Source organism: Papio anubis, chromosome 8 (genome assembly GCF_008728515.1).
Source record: "Papio anubis isolate 15944 chromosome 8, Panubis1.0, whole genome shotgun sequence".
In the NCBI taxonomy this organism is placed as follows: domain Eukaryota; kingdom Metazoa; phylum Chordata; class Mammalia; order Primates; family Cercopithecidae; genus Papio; species Papio anubis.
In genome coordinates, this window is record NC_044983.1 from 20,942,907 (window position 1) to 20,955,539 (window position 12,633).

Below are 12,633 nucleotides of genomic sequence, written 5' to 3' on the forward strand. Positions count from 1 at the left end.
TTTAAACAGAGTTTCACTCTTGTTGCCAGGCTGGAGTGCAGTGGTGCAATCTCAGCTCACTGCAATCTCCACCTCCTGGGTTCAAGTGATTCCCCTGCCTCAGCCTCCCAAGTAGCTAGGATTACAGGCAGGCACCACCATGCCTGGCTATTTTTTTTTTTTTTTGTATTTTGGTAGAGATGGGGTTTCACCATGTTGGCCAGGATGGTCTCAATCTCCTGACCTCATGATCCACCCACCTTGGCTTCCCAAAGTGCTGGGATTACAGGCGTGAGCCACTGTACCTGGTCAGCTATCTTCTTGTGTCACCCTAACCTCCGTCTCAGGAACATAAACCCACAGCCACATTTATTTCTCTAAACTAGAGCTCTCCTCTGAGATCCAGACCCTATGTCCAATGACCCACTTTCCATCTTCCTTTGGCTCTTTCAGAGCACCTCACACTCATCACGTCCAACAACATTGCCTGGTATTTCAGAGTGTCCTATCTTGGCAAATAAAGGCACCCTCCATCTGGAAATGCAAACTAGAAACCGGGGCACCATCTTTGCCATGCTCCTCCCTCTTTTCCTCCTCTTCCAATCCACCACCAATTCTTGTCAATTCAGCCTTTCAAACAGCTCTCAAATCCACCCATTGCGCCCGCATCACCACTACCATCACATCAACCATCATCTTTTGTCTTGGCTACTGGAATAGCCTCCTAAGTGGTCTCTTTGAAACCCTAAGCAATTTTCTACCCTGATCCAGAGAATTTTTTTTTCAAAACACAAATAGATCATGTGATCCTGCTGCTTAAAATCCTTCTCTGGCTTCCCTTGGATCCTTAATGTGTTCTACAAGGGGTTGCACAATTTGACCCTGCAATCAGCCCACTGTCCTTGTCATCTTGTACACATTCTCCTGCACTCTGTATTCCAGTTTCATGGGCCTTCCTATTTCTAGGGTTCACTCTGCTCCCTCCCCACTCATCACCTTTGCATATGTTTTCTCTATGTCTAGAACACTCCATCCCTGGAACTAGTTAACTTTCATTCATACTTCAGAATTCAGTTCAAGGTCATTTCTCTGGAGAAGTGTTCCTGAGCCCCATTCTAGGTTATGTTCCTTTGTTAATCGTCCTTGCATTTCTTTCACTCTGATGCTCATCTCAGTTTGTAGTCAATAATACATTAATCAGCATAGTTTTTGATTAATGTCAGTGTCCCCCACAAGAGTGTGACCCCCTTGAAAGGAGGGATGGCGTCTATTTCTGCTTGCCATTATATTCCCAGTAGAGCACAGTGTCTGCACACAGTAGACACTCAATAAACATTTTTGAACAAATAAATTATATATTGTGCGTGGCCCAGGTAGTTCCATTGTTCGTTCGTTCGTTCGTTCGTTCATTCATTCATTCATTCACTCACTCAACAAGCATTGACTGAGTCCTTTTCATATACTAAGCACCATGCTAGGGGCTTGGCATAAGAGATGAGGGAGGCACAGCCTCTGCCTTTGAGGGCATAGTAGCCTACTGGGGGAGTTGGATATGGGTACAGAGGGTCCAAGGACCCTCTGTGCTGTAACCAGGCATATATCTAGCACTGGAGAAGCAAACCTAAGGAGGTGATGAGCCCTGCTCATGGTGACCAAATAAAGACCTGCAGAGGATGCTACCACTGAGCTGAGCTGATCCTGAGGAGTGGAGTGTGCCCAGGAGGGAAGGCCATGCCTGGCAAAGGAAGCAGCACATCCACAGGCAGGGAGCAGCATGTTGTGTAGTGTGTCTGGAGGGTGGAATTCACAAGGCCAAAAGGTGAAGTGGAGTGGCAGTGAATGAGCCTAGCAAGATTGATGAGCGCAGATGAGCATGTGCCAGAAGAGGTTTATAGATGCAGGGGGTAGGGACAGGGGATGAGTAGGGGGTGACATGATCAGGGGTGGATTGTAGAGAGAGAATTCCTGCATATGATGCAGTGGGGGTGGATAAGAATGGGCACAATAAAGGCCAGTGGGGGCTAGCAGACCAATTCGTATGAGAGATGGGTCAGCATGGCACAAAAGTGGTCATTCCTGGAGGCAGACCAGTGTGCCACACCCTCTGTAGTGCAGCAATGCTGACAGGGGCTGCATGTTTGCATCTCCAAAAATGCATATGTGGAAGCCCTACCTCCCAAGGTGATGGTATTTGGACATGGGGTCTCTGGGAGGTAGTGATGAGGGTGGAACCCTTGTGATGGGATAGGTGCCTTCATAAGAAGAGATGCTAGATAACTCACTTCCTCGCTCTCTCTCTGTGGACACACAGTGAGAAGGCTGACTACAAAGCAGCAAGCAGGCCCTTGTCAGACACTGAATCTGCTGGCACACTGGTTTTGGACTTCCCAGCCCCTAGAACTGTGAGAATAAGAGTGTATTTTTTAAGACACCCAGTCTATGGCAGTTTTGTTATAGCAACCTGAGCTAAGATGCTTAGGGAGAGGGGCTTTCCTGACACAGAAAGAAAAATCTCTGGGGCCCTCTCCTGCCTTGCCATTGGGGAGTCTTTGTGTGTCTGCCTTTCCCCAAGAGGAGAAATGAAAAGTATCCTTAGGATGGAATGTGATCAGATTTCAGCAGACACTGAGATAGTCCTGAGTCCTAGAAGCACTGGCAAGGTGGGGACTGTTTTTATTTTCTGTATTTTCTGATGCTGTGACACCTGGAGCCTTGCTGACCTGGAGAGACTGCCCTTCCCAGGGCTAATTCCTAGAGATAGCAAACACCCACCCCAGAGCACATTCTTCAAATGCCAGCCACCCACTCAGAGCCCCCACTCTCACCCATCTCCTTTATCAGGCGGGGTCACTGTCTCTAGTCCCAATCATCCCTTGACCAGACACCGGACAACAAGAGGCAGCCCCTGTGCCCCAGAGCCCACCAGAATTATTCAGATCAGCCAATCCTAAACCTATCTACTCTGCTTACCCTGTCTCATCCATGCCTTCTGGCAAAAACCACAGTAAAAGTTCTTGCATACGTTTCCCCCTTATTCCCTCTGCCTCCTGACTGACCCCGGTGTTTCCCCACGTGGTCCTGTGTGGTGTACTGTGCCTCCTGTTTCTAGACATCTGTGAGTATAAACTTCCTTCATCACCATCATGTCCCTCTGTGTGTCTTACCATATCCAGTAAGAAGAAATCCCCGTTACGTTTTTAAACAGGGCCCTTGACTCCTTAAGACTCAGATATCCATCAAGCCTGTCTGGAGCCTACAGGAAGCTGAGGACTGTCTAGCATGTCATGATCCCTCTTTCTGTTTGTTTTGTTTTGTTTGAGATAGGGTCTCGTTCTGTCACCTAGGCTGGAATGCAGTGGTGTGATCTCTGCTTACTGCAACCTCCACCTCACGGGTTCAAGCTAGTCTTCTGCCTCGGCCTCCCAAGTAACTGGGATTACAGGTGCACACCACCACACCTGGTTAACTTTTGTATTTTTGGTAGAGATGGGGTTTCACCATGTTGGCCAGGCTAGCCTCGAACTCCTGACCTCAAGTGATTCGCCTGCCTTGGCCTCTCAAAGTGCTGGGACTACAGGCTGTGATGTGATTTTGAATGTGGGTTATTGTCTCCTGCACTCTCTTGTCCTTGAATAGGAGACTGAGCTGACCTGGCTAGGTTAAGGTTCACAGTCATGATTAGTGGAGGGCCATTTTCTCCAAGGCAATGGTCTCACCCCTGCCTGAATGTGAGAATCACCAGGGGAACTCTTCAAGCTACCAAGGCTGGGCCCTACCGGGTGGAGGTTTTGATTGATTGAAGGAGTCTGGAGTGGGGCTGAGGTGTTGCTGTTGGTTTATAAGTTTCCCAGGTGTTCTAATGTAGAGTTAAGGACAAGAATGACAACCCTAAAGTCTAATTCCCCCAAAGTCCATAGCCAAATCTATCACTGACTACAACCCAGATTTCTCCCCTCCTCATCAGTGAGCTCAGTTCAGTTCAGAAGAAGACCTCTTTCTTCATAAAGAGGACAATCTTCCTCTGACCTTGGCTGGGGACCCTTGTGTCCTGGGTCCTGGAGATGACGGGGCTTGAGCATCCAATTGAGAAACTGAAGTCACAAACACAAGTCGCCTTGCGCTCCCACTATTCGTGATGATGTTGGTTGCCATACAAATTTAGCCCATAGTGGGCTGGTTGTGTTTGAGCCTCCCCCACCAAGTTCTGTATGGGAAATCTAGTTAAGAGCCTTCTTCCTGGGGGAGGTTGAGTGTAACAGCTGCTCTTCGCCAGGGCTGATGGGCCCGCCAGGATGCAAGCCGGGTGCTGCCCCTAGAGCCGAAAGCCTTTCATCCCCAAGGACGGGTTCGAATTTCAGGCTGGTGTCCAGCAGCCAGTCTTCCTCTCCATAGCTGTGGACAGAGACACATCCTGGGCTATGAGGACAGAGGCACCTCCACCCAGGAGCTGGGGTTCGCGGCATGCTCTGACACATTGAGAATGAGGTATTGTGTACTTGCTGTGGATGAGGGAATCCTCCTCCCTTGCTTGCCTCTATTCTAGAAGCTGGGAAGCTAAAACACTGGATTTCCCAGCCTCTACTGCATTGAGAGGCAGCCATATTCTGTCCCAGAACATGTAGGAGACATCCCCAGGGAGGGATCTCTTCCTGAATAAAGGCAAAGTCTCACTTGGAGAAGAAAACCCTTGGTGTCTTTTGTCCTCTCACCCATTTCCTTCTTCTTGCCTGGAATGTGAATGTGATGTTGGTGTATTGCAGCCATCCTGTGACTGAGAGGGGACAAGTGTGTGGCTGAAGACCTATGTGCTAAAGATGATAAAGCAAAAAGATGGAAAGAGCCCAGTCCTTGAGGCTGAAACAGCCCAGGATTCAGCCCCTAGACTTCTTGTTGCATGACACAAACCAATCCTTTAGTCTCCTATGATAGGGATTTTTTCCCCTTGTACCCAAACACATTTTTATTAACACCTAGGTCACTTCTGACAAGTGGATGCCAGAGGCTGGTCTTCAGAAAGGCGACCTAACATTGTGAAGAGGTTATTCAAGTGTAAATAAGTAAATGCTGGGGGCTGTGGATTCCAGCCCCAGTTCTACATAGAGGCTGTGGCTTGGGGAGTTATTTACTCTCACTAAGGTGTACTTTACTGATCTCCAAAATGGCAGTAATACCTGTCTCACACAGCAGGGTTATTGTAAAAATAAAATGAGTTAAAAGCATGAAAGTATTTTTAAGACTGTGAAGCAATGTCTGTGGGTCAGGTTTTGTTATTGTGAACAAATGGCATCAGCAATTCTTCCCACTGGTCCCTGGAGCAGCAGTGACCTTGACAGCCGGAAGACTTACTCCAAATGGTCTATCTCCAGCTGCCTGGAGCCAGAGAGACTGAGCTTCCCAGCATCTCTGGTGGGGCCAGAAAGAAGTGGCCCGGGAACACTGGTGCACACGGAGACACAGCATCTCACAGGCAGCCCTCTGGTCCTCTCCCTGTCCCCAGGGTGGACTAAGCTCACCTGGGAATGGGACTATTACAGAATCCTGGAACACTGGAAGGAATAGGGGTCAGGTTGCCTTTATAGTAAACCTAGCAGGAATCATCCAGGATCTTCCACGGCCTCCTAGCAATGGGTCCCCCGCTATCCTGGGAATGCAGCTCATTCTGGTACAGCTCAGGTTGTTAGAAAGCGCTATGTCCCCTGGAGCCCCAGAATGCCTTCTTCAAACTCACACTGTCTCCAAGAATGACATTAGAACAGGCCCTGTCCTGCTTGTTATGGCAGCCCCTCAGATATTTGAAAACCGTTATCATGGCTTTCAATGACCTGCTCTTCAAGTAAAAGGTTCCAGGTTCTTCACTAGTTCAGCTCCCTGGGGCTCCAACCTACATCCTGCCTCGAATGGCTCACAGTTACTGAGGGAGACAGATGTGTAAACATCAGTAGGGTGATGCTAGGAAAAAGGGGCCACTGCAGGGAAAATCCCAAACAGACACTATTATTCTGAGTCTATAAATGGAAAAATGGAGGCTCAGATGGATCAGGGTATCTGTCCAAGGCAGTGAACTTCAGACATGAATCCTACTCAGCTGCTGTGCTGCCTTGGGCAAACTGCCTAAACTCTCTGAGCCTCAGGTTCATTATGTATAAGATAGAGATAATAATCATAGTGCTTTTCTCTTAGACTGCATGCATATTAAGTGAATTAATACACGGCTCAGAATAATGCCTGGCATATGTGAAGTGATCAACAAATGTAAGATAAGTGAATGGCTTCGCTGGGGTTCAAAATCATATCTCTCGTCTCCAAATTCCACTCTCTTCCCCCTGCTCAGAGGGTAGAGGGACAGATTTGGAGCTGACTTTTACCCAGAACAATATGGTATTTGTTTTTGTGTTGCAAATTCCTGCACACCTAGGTCTCTGGACACTTGTGCAATTTAAAACATCCATGCTACAAACATATACTTGTTGGCAACATGTTCCGGCGTCTCTGAATCAAGTGCCTTCTGCCACTGTGCTGCCCAGTCCTCTGGGGAAGACAGTCCCTCTAGAGCATCTGCCCACTCAAGATGGCTGGGGAAGGAACGCTCTCGCCTGGCTCACATGGCTCTGGCTGTGTGCCAAGGGGTGTGGGCCAGCCGGGTGGCGAGTTCAAATCCTCATTGTACTCTGTCCCCTCTTCAAAGCCTGTGCTGTGTTCCCCGGGTCACTGCAACTTTTTTGTCTTAACAAAGCTGAGAAACGTATGTAAATTTCAAAGCTTCATCTGCAGCCAAGCAGGCAGCAAAAATCACTACATGTCAAATGATGAATTAAGATATTATCCATACTGCATGAAAGGGAGAGAGAAGAGGAAACTGATGGAAAAGAAAGAAAAAGAGCTCCTAAGCAACAAAGGATGTGGATCGTTTCTTTAGTAAATTAGCAATCAGACAAATATCTCTATCTCCCAGGCTACATTCATATCCACCATCCCAACCAATTCCTCCTCAGACTTAACCTGTTTCTATGAATGGCACTACCATTTTGTCAAATTCAAAGTATGAATCATCTTTCAACTCTTCCCTCTCAAAGTCACGCCCAATTCTTACAGATTTCTGAGTTTACAGTCTCTGGATTCTATCCTCACCTTTCCCCATCCTTTCTGACACCCTTGAGTGAGGTCTGTGCTAGCTCTTGCCTCTATTTCGATAGCATCCTAACTGCCCTTCTAACCTCTAAACCTCTCTTCCTATTCACTGCATGCTTGCTTACCATCGGAGTAAGCTAGTGGTGTTTTGGTAAACCGACTCTCTGGGGAAAAAAAAAATCAGGCTCTGACTTGTAGCACTTGTTCATTTCCACAGGTGATATTCACACCATGGTCTGTCCAAGCTACCAACGTGAGGTGAGTGGATGCAGAGTTGGAAAGATGCAGAATTGGCGTTTGCAATCTCATTGCTGCCCGATAATCTTCCTAAAGAACAGCTCGCTACAGACTTAGGCCCTAAATATAAACTTCATAATCCGGCATCTGTGGCCCTGCACCTCCAGCTGTCAGTCAGCCTGCCCAGGGGACCCCATCATAGCCATACACGTGCCCATGCAGACGGAGGATGTTTCTGATCTCCAGCGTGATTCTTGCTTCCCCACCTCTGTGCCTTTATTTGTGTAGTCTCTCTGCCCATCAGAAAATCCTTCTCCTTCCTCAAGACTCATCTCATCTATGAATACTTCTCTGAAGTATTGGACCAGAGAAGCCGTCCTCATTCTTTGAACCCCAATAGCATTTTGCTTGTACCTTTGCTGGGGCACCTTCCATATTCTGCTATGTATTTTGTTCTGTGTGGGCTTTTTTTGGCCTCTCTTATTAGATTATTATATATACATATTTTTTTGAGACACGGTCTTGCTCTGTTGCCCAAGCTGGAGTGCAGTGGTGTGATCTCGGCTCACTGCAACCTCCATCTCCTGGGTTCAAGCAATCTTCCAACCTCAGCCCCCTGAGTAGCTGGGGCTACAGGCACACACCACCACACCTGGCTAATTTTTTCATATTTTTTGTAGAGACGGGGTCTCCCTGTGTTGTCCAGGCTGGTCTCAAACTCCTGGGCTCCAGCGATCCTCTCACCTTGGCCTCCCAAATTACTGGGGTAATACGTGTGAGCCACCTGCCTGGCCTTCAATTATTATTTCTTTGTTGCTCCTGAAGTGCTTAGCATATTTTCTTGCACATAGTAGGTGCTTAAGACATGTTTGTTGAAATGAATTGTACCCATTTTCTCTGTTAGGAAACAGCTTTTTTTTTTTTTTTTTAATGTTCTAGAAAGGGAAAGAGATTTTTGGCCACAGAGCTGGATGAGCCCGTTGGACTGCTGGCCCTGACACTGTGTTGCTTGCTAAGGAGCCTGCACCTTGGCTTGGGAGACCCGAAGTCTCTGGCCCTTCACTTACTCCCTCATACATGACACTGCCTTCAGGGAGTCAAGACCAGCTCAGCAGACCTAACACTCCCTCCCAAGAGCAGCCATAGAAAGCACTGGTGGGGTTGGCTCCTGGCTAGGGCTGGCAAGTTCAGCGTTTGCCTAAACGCTAGGCCTGAGCCTCAGCGGACCCAGGAAGCCTCAGCGGTGGAGCCAAAGCTGGGGTGATGCCGCCAGGCCTGGCGCTGAGCTGTGGCTCGGCCTTCTCTGCTCTCGGCCTAAGCCGCCGCAGTCGCCAGGGCCCCTAGTGTGAAGGAATTTGAGTTCTAACTTTAGGTGGCTACGTGGCTGATGGCTGTGTTTGTGAATATCTCATTCCTACTTTGGTTGCCCAGCTGGTGGGAACAGAACGGGTAGTCATGGGACTGTCATCGTGTGCTGTCCAGGTTAACATGTAGCATTTCTATTACTATTAACAGACTTTCTGCTCCTCACTCCATCTGTTCTCTGAAATAATTGCAGTTGTACAGACCATGCCTTCGCTACAGGCAAGCTCTGGGGAAGAGGATAGTGCTTTTATGAGAAAAAAAAAAGTGTTAAAAAATAACAGCAAACATGAGAAGAGAGTGGGGATGGAGCTAGCAGCAGGTTTCCAATTTCTTTCAGATTCCGGCCTGCAAAGGTGGCGTTTTTCACACTTGTTGGGGATGACCAAGCCCAGATAGATGGGGGTGAGAGGCTGGGCTGGCGGCTCAGTCTTTAGGACGTGGTGTTGGTTGTCACGGGATTCGGCCCCAGTTGAGGTGGGTGGACCCTTGGTTGAGCTACCCAGCTGGGAGGGGCGGGGCTCGTAGGAAGAGGCGGGGGCTTTGGGGGTGGCATGGCGGTGCCCTGCTCAAAGGAGCTAGATGGGCTCAAGGCCTGGGGGAAAGGCTGGTGGATCAGGAAGGGGTGGTTGGGAGGCAGAGGTTGGAACTAAATGACTGGTCCTGTCTTAGCCTCTGATTCTCCACATGCAAAATGGGAGAGGTTCATCTCAATACCTTGCTTTCTTGAAGTGCTGTTAGGAGAACGAATGGGTTACTACAACATAGTGAGGGTTCTTCTGGCAAAAAGGACTATAAGGGATGATGAAGACTTGGTGTATGAAATACAATAGCTACTGGCAGCACAAAACAAATACTTGCAGGGTTGAAGCCTCTGGTTTCTAAGCCTAGTGTGTGTGGGTTTCTGTCTTCCCATAGGGTGCTAAACAAGGCATAACTGAGAACCACAACCTGACAGACCCTCGTGATTTGTTCTGGTTCCTTCCCTCCCACTGCCAGCTCTTCCACGTGAGGAGCCCATCTCATCCTGTGAGGCTGAAAATGGTGATTTTACCCCCTCGCCCAAACCCCAATTGGATGGCTGAGGAGGGAGGCAATGTTGAGCTTTTTAGGAGTGAACTTGTTGGGGAAAGAAAGAAACGAATTAAGGGAAGACAGCCATGAGATTTCTAAGTCTTCTTCCAATTTCAAGGAAGTGTTTTCATTTAAAAGAAATCCACAGAATGTGACCGGTCTGCTGTAAATAAGACATTTGTTGGGGAAATTTTTTTCTGTGTGTGGGACACTATACTATTCTCCATACCCATTAGGAGATTTTATAAAATTCCAGAAAGGCTCAGAGAATCAGATGAATGATATCTAACCATGATCACAGTGTAAAACATTGTTCAGGTTTCGGGTAGATTTTGCCTGTCTTCTTTACATCATATTACCCTCTAAACTGATCAGCATGGCCTAGATCTTCCTTGAAACTAGGTTCAGTGGAGACTGGCGGGCCTATAACAAATAATTTTTTTTTTACACACAGGTGTGGATGAAAATGTGACCCTGTTGGCTGGGGCGTCCCAAAAGAACATGGTTCTTTTCTTTTCTTGAAATTTTTTTTTCTTCTTTTAATTAATTTTCTTTTAAAGATGGGGTCTTACCATCTTGCCTAGGCTGGTCTGTAACTCCTTGGACCCAAGCAATTCTCCCACCTCGACCTCCCAAAGTGCTGGGATTACAGACATAAGCCACCGCGCCTAGCCCTGGTTCTTTTGTTAGGGAATTGGAAGGGGGAGAATTTTGAGTAATTCCTGCCTATTAACAAATTTTCAGAGGTACTTTGGGAACACCCACATGTTCTCCTTGGGTCAAAGACTTGGTTGGAAGAATGTGGGAAAATGTGAATCAGTTGCTCGAGAGAATGTCTGTGTTAAGGGCGAGTTACATCGCACTGGCTTTTGGTGTGTTTGCTCCCATCACCACCTTGTGATCTCTGCCAGGGACTGGTGGCTGGCTCTTAGTGTCCTCTGCTGAGTACCGTGGCCCAGTGCCTGACACACATGAGACAAACAATAAATGTGCATGCTGAGTGCAAGAACAAAATACAGGAAATATATAACTAATGGTACCAATTGCTAAGGAGTTTACCACCAAGTAAGTGCCTTTTCCATAAAAAGCGAACCCTGGATGTATAAATTGATGTAATCAGCAATAAAAGATTCTCGAAGAAATAATAGCTACCATTAGTCAAGCCCTTTTCTACTACATGCCAAACCCCTCATATCCCTTGACGCATTTAATTCTGCAGCCAACACATCAGCTCAGCACTATCATCTCCATTTTAAAGAAGAGAAAACTGAGGCTTAGGGAGAAGATTGAGTAACTTGCCCAAAGGCACATCATGAGTAAGTGGCAAAGGCAAAAATCAAACCCAGCTCTGTCTGACTGCGAAGCAGTGGCTCTTAGCCACTCTCTTCTGCGGCCCTTTGAGGGGGTGGAAGCAGGATTTCTGTAAAGTACAATCATTCCTCCTTCATCTGTCAGAGTTCTTTAGGGGGTAAATAACTTAGTGGGAAAGGCAATTGTATTTAGTTTTTCAAAAGCTTTTGACAAGGTTACTTTCAAAATTAAGAACCTTTGGTGCCAAATATTTTGTCACTGATAGGGAACAGCTTAGAGACAGCAACTAACAAAACAGCAAACGGGTCCTTTCTCTGTTCACTTCTAGGTTGCATTCTTTTGGGTTCAACTCTAGGCCTATTTATTCTACACCTTCAAGGAAGAGGAAGTGTGCAATGAGGCCCCCAGGTAATCGGAGGATCGGGGAGGACCTCCGCATGTGTAAATGCCACCTGGTGCAGATAAATCCAGGCTGACGCCAAGAGGCTATGTGAGAACAGAGAAATTTGGTAGCCCTGTGCTAGAACGAACCCTGCATGTAGTTCTGGGAGGACAACTTGGAAAAGGATAAGAACGGCTATAGACTGTTCCCTAAAGACACTAGCCCCAAAGGACCACTGAAACCTGAAAAGACAATGAAAGATCAGGCTTCACTGAGAAGGAAACATGCAGATACTGGTGCGCTGCCTTCGCAGAGAACCATCGCAGGCCTGCCTAGAAGTGCCGTCTTTGGTTTCCAGTGCTGCTGCAGAAAGGGCCACTCAATGGCCAAATATAAGAAATGGGCGAGAGAGAAGGAGAGGCCACATAAGGACAGAAGAAGGAGACGAGGTATGTTCAAAGTATTTCAAGTTACTAGGAGTACAAATGTTCAAACACAGTCTTGATTATCAAACCCTGGAAGGCAGAACTAGAGCAAACTCTTGACACTTGAAAAGGAAGCAGTTAGTACAGATAAAACGAACTGCTAACTTACACAGTGGGTAGTCAACTCGTCTAATTCATTATCCCCAAGAAGTGAGACAGGTTGAAAATACAAATTGCTCTTTAAAACGTTTGGAGAAACTGGCGGGTGGTCGATTCACAATAGATTCTTGGGTAGATCGTGACTTTTAGAAGGGGATCCATAAGGACTGAGAGCAGAGAGGAGAACTGTGGTCATTAAAAGTCTGGGTACTGTGGCCAGAGGCAGCATTCCCAGCCGCATGGAAAATGGTTCATTTGGACCCAGGGTGCCAATTCTGATGCTCTTGTGGGACTGAAGGAGGTAGGAAATATTATGTGCATATTCTGAGTAGAGTGAATATGGCTTACAAAAAGTAATTCCTGCTCCCTACAAAAACATGAGTCGTGTCATCAGGGAGAACCTGAAAAACCTGAGGTTAAAATCCATGGTGCTTTGGAACACTCTTGCGATGAAATGGAAGGAGCATGACTGTCATGAGACCAGGATCCCAACAGGCCTACACTGCTGTAGGAAGGGTGTCCAGGTCCATTCCTACTGCCATGAGACACAGGGCTGGCTTCACGCGTGTGCAGCCT

General features: G+C 47.3%; 1 protein-coding gene across 2 annotated transcripts in view; it reads right to left on the minus strand.

Moving 5' to 3' along the window:
- Positions 1–12,633, minus strand: part of PEBP4 (phosphatidylethanolamine binding protein 4) — a 225,454-nt gene that overhangs the window by 113,977 nt on the left and 98,844 nt on the right. The gene's annotated exons all lie outside the window — the stretch shown is intronic.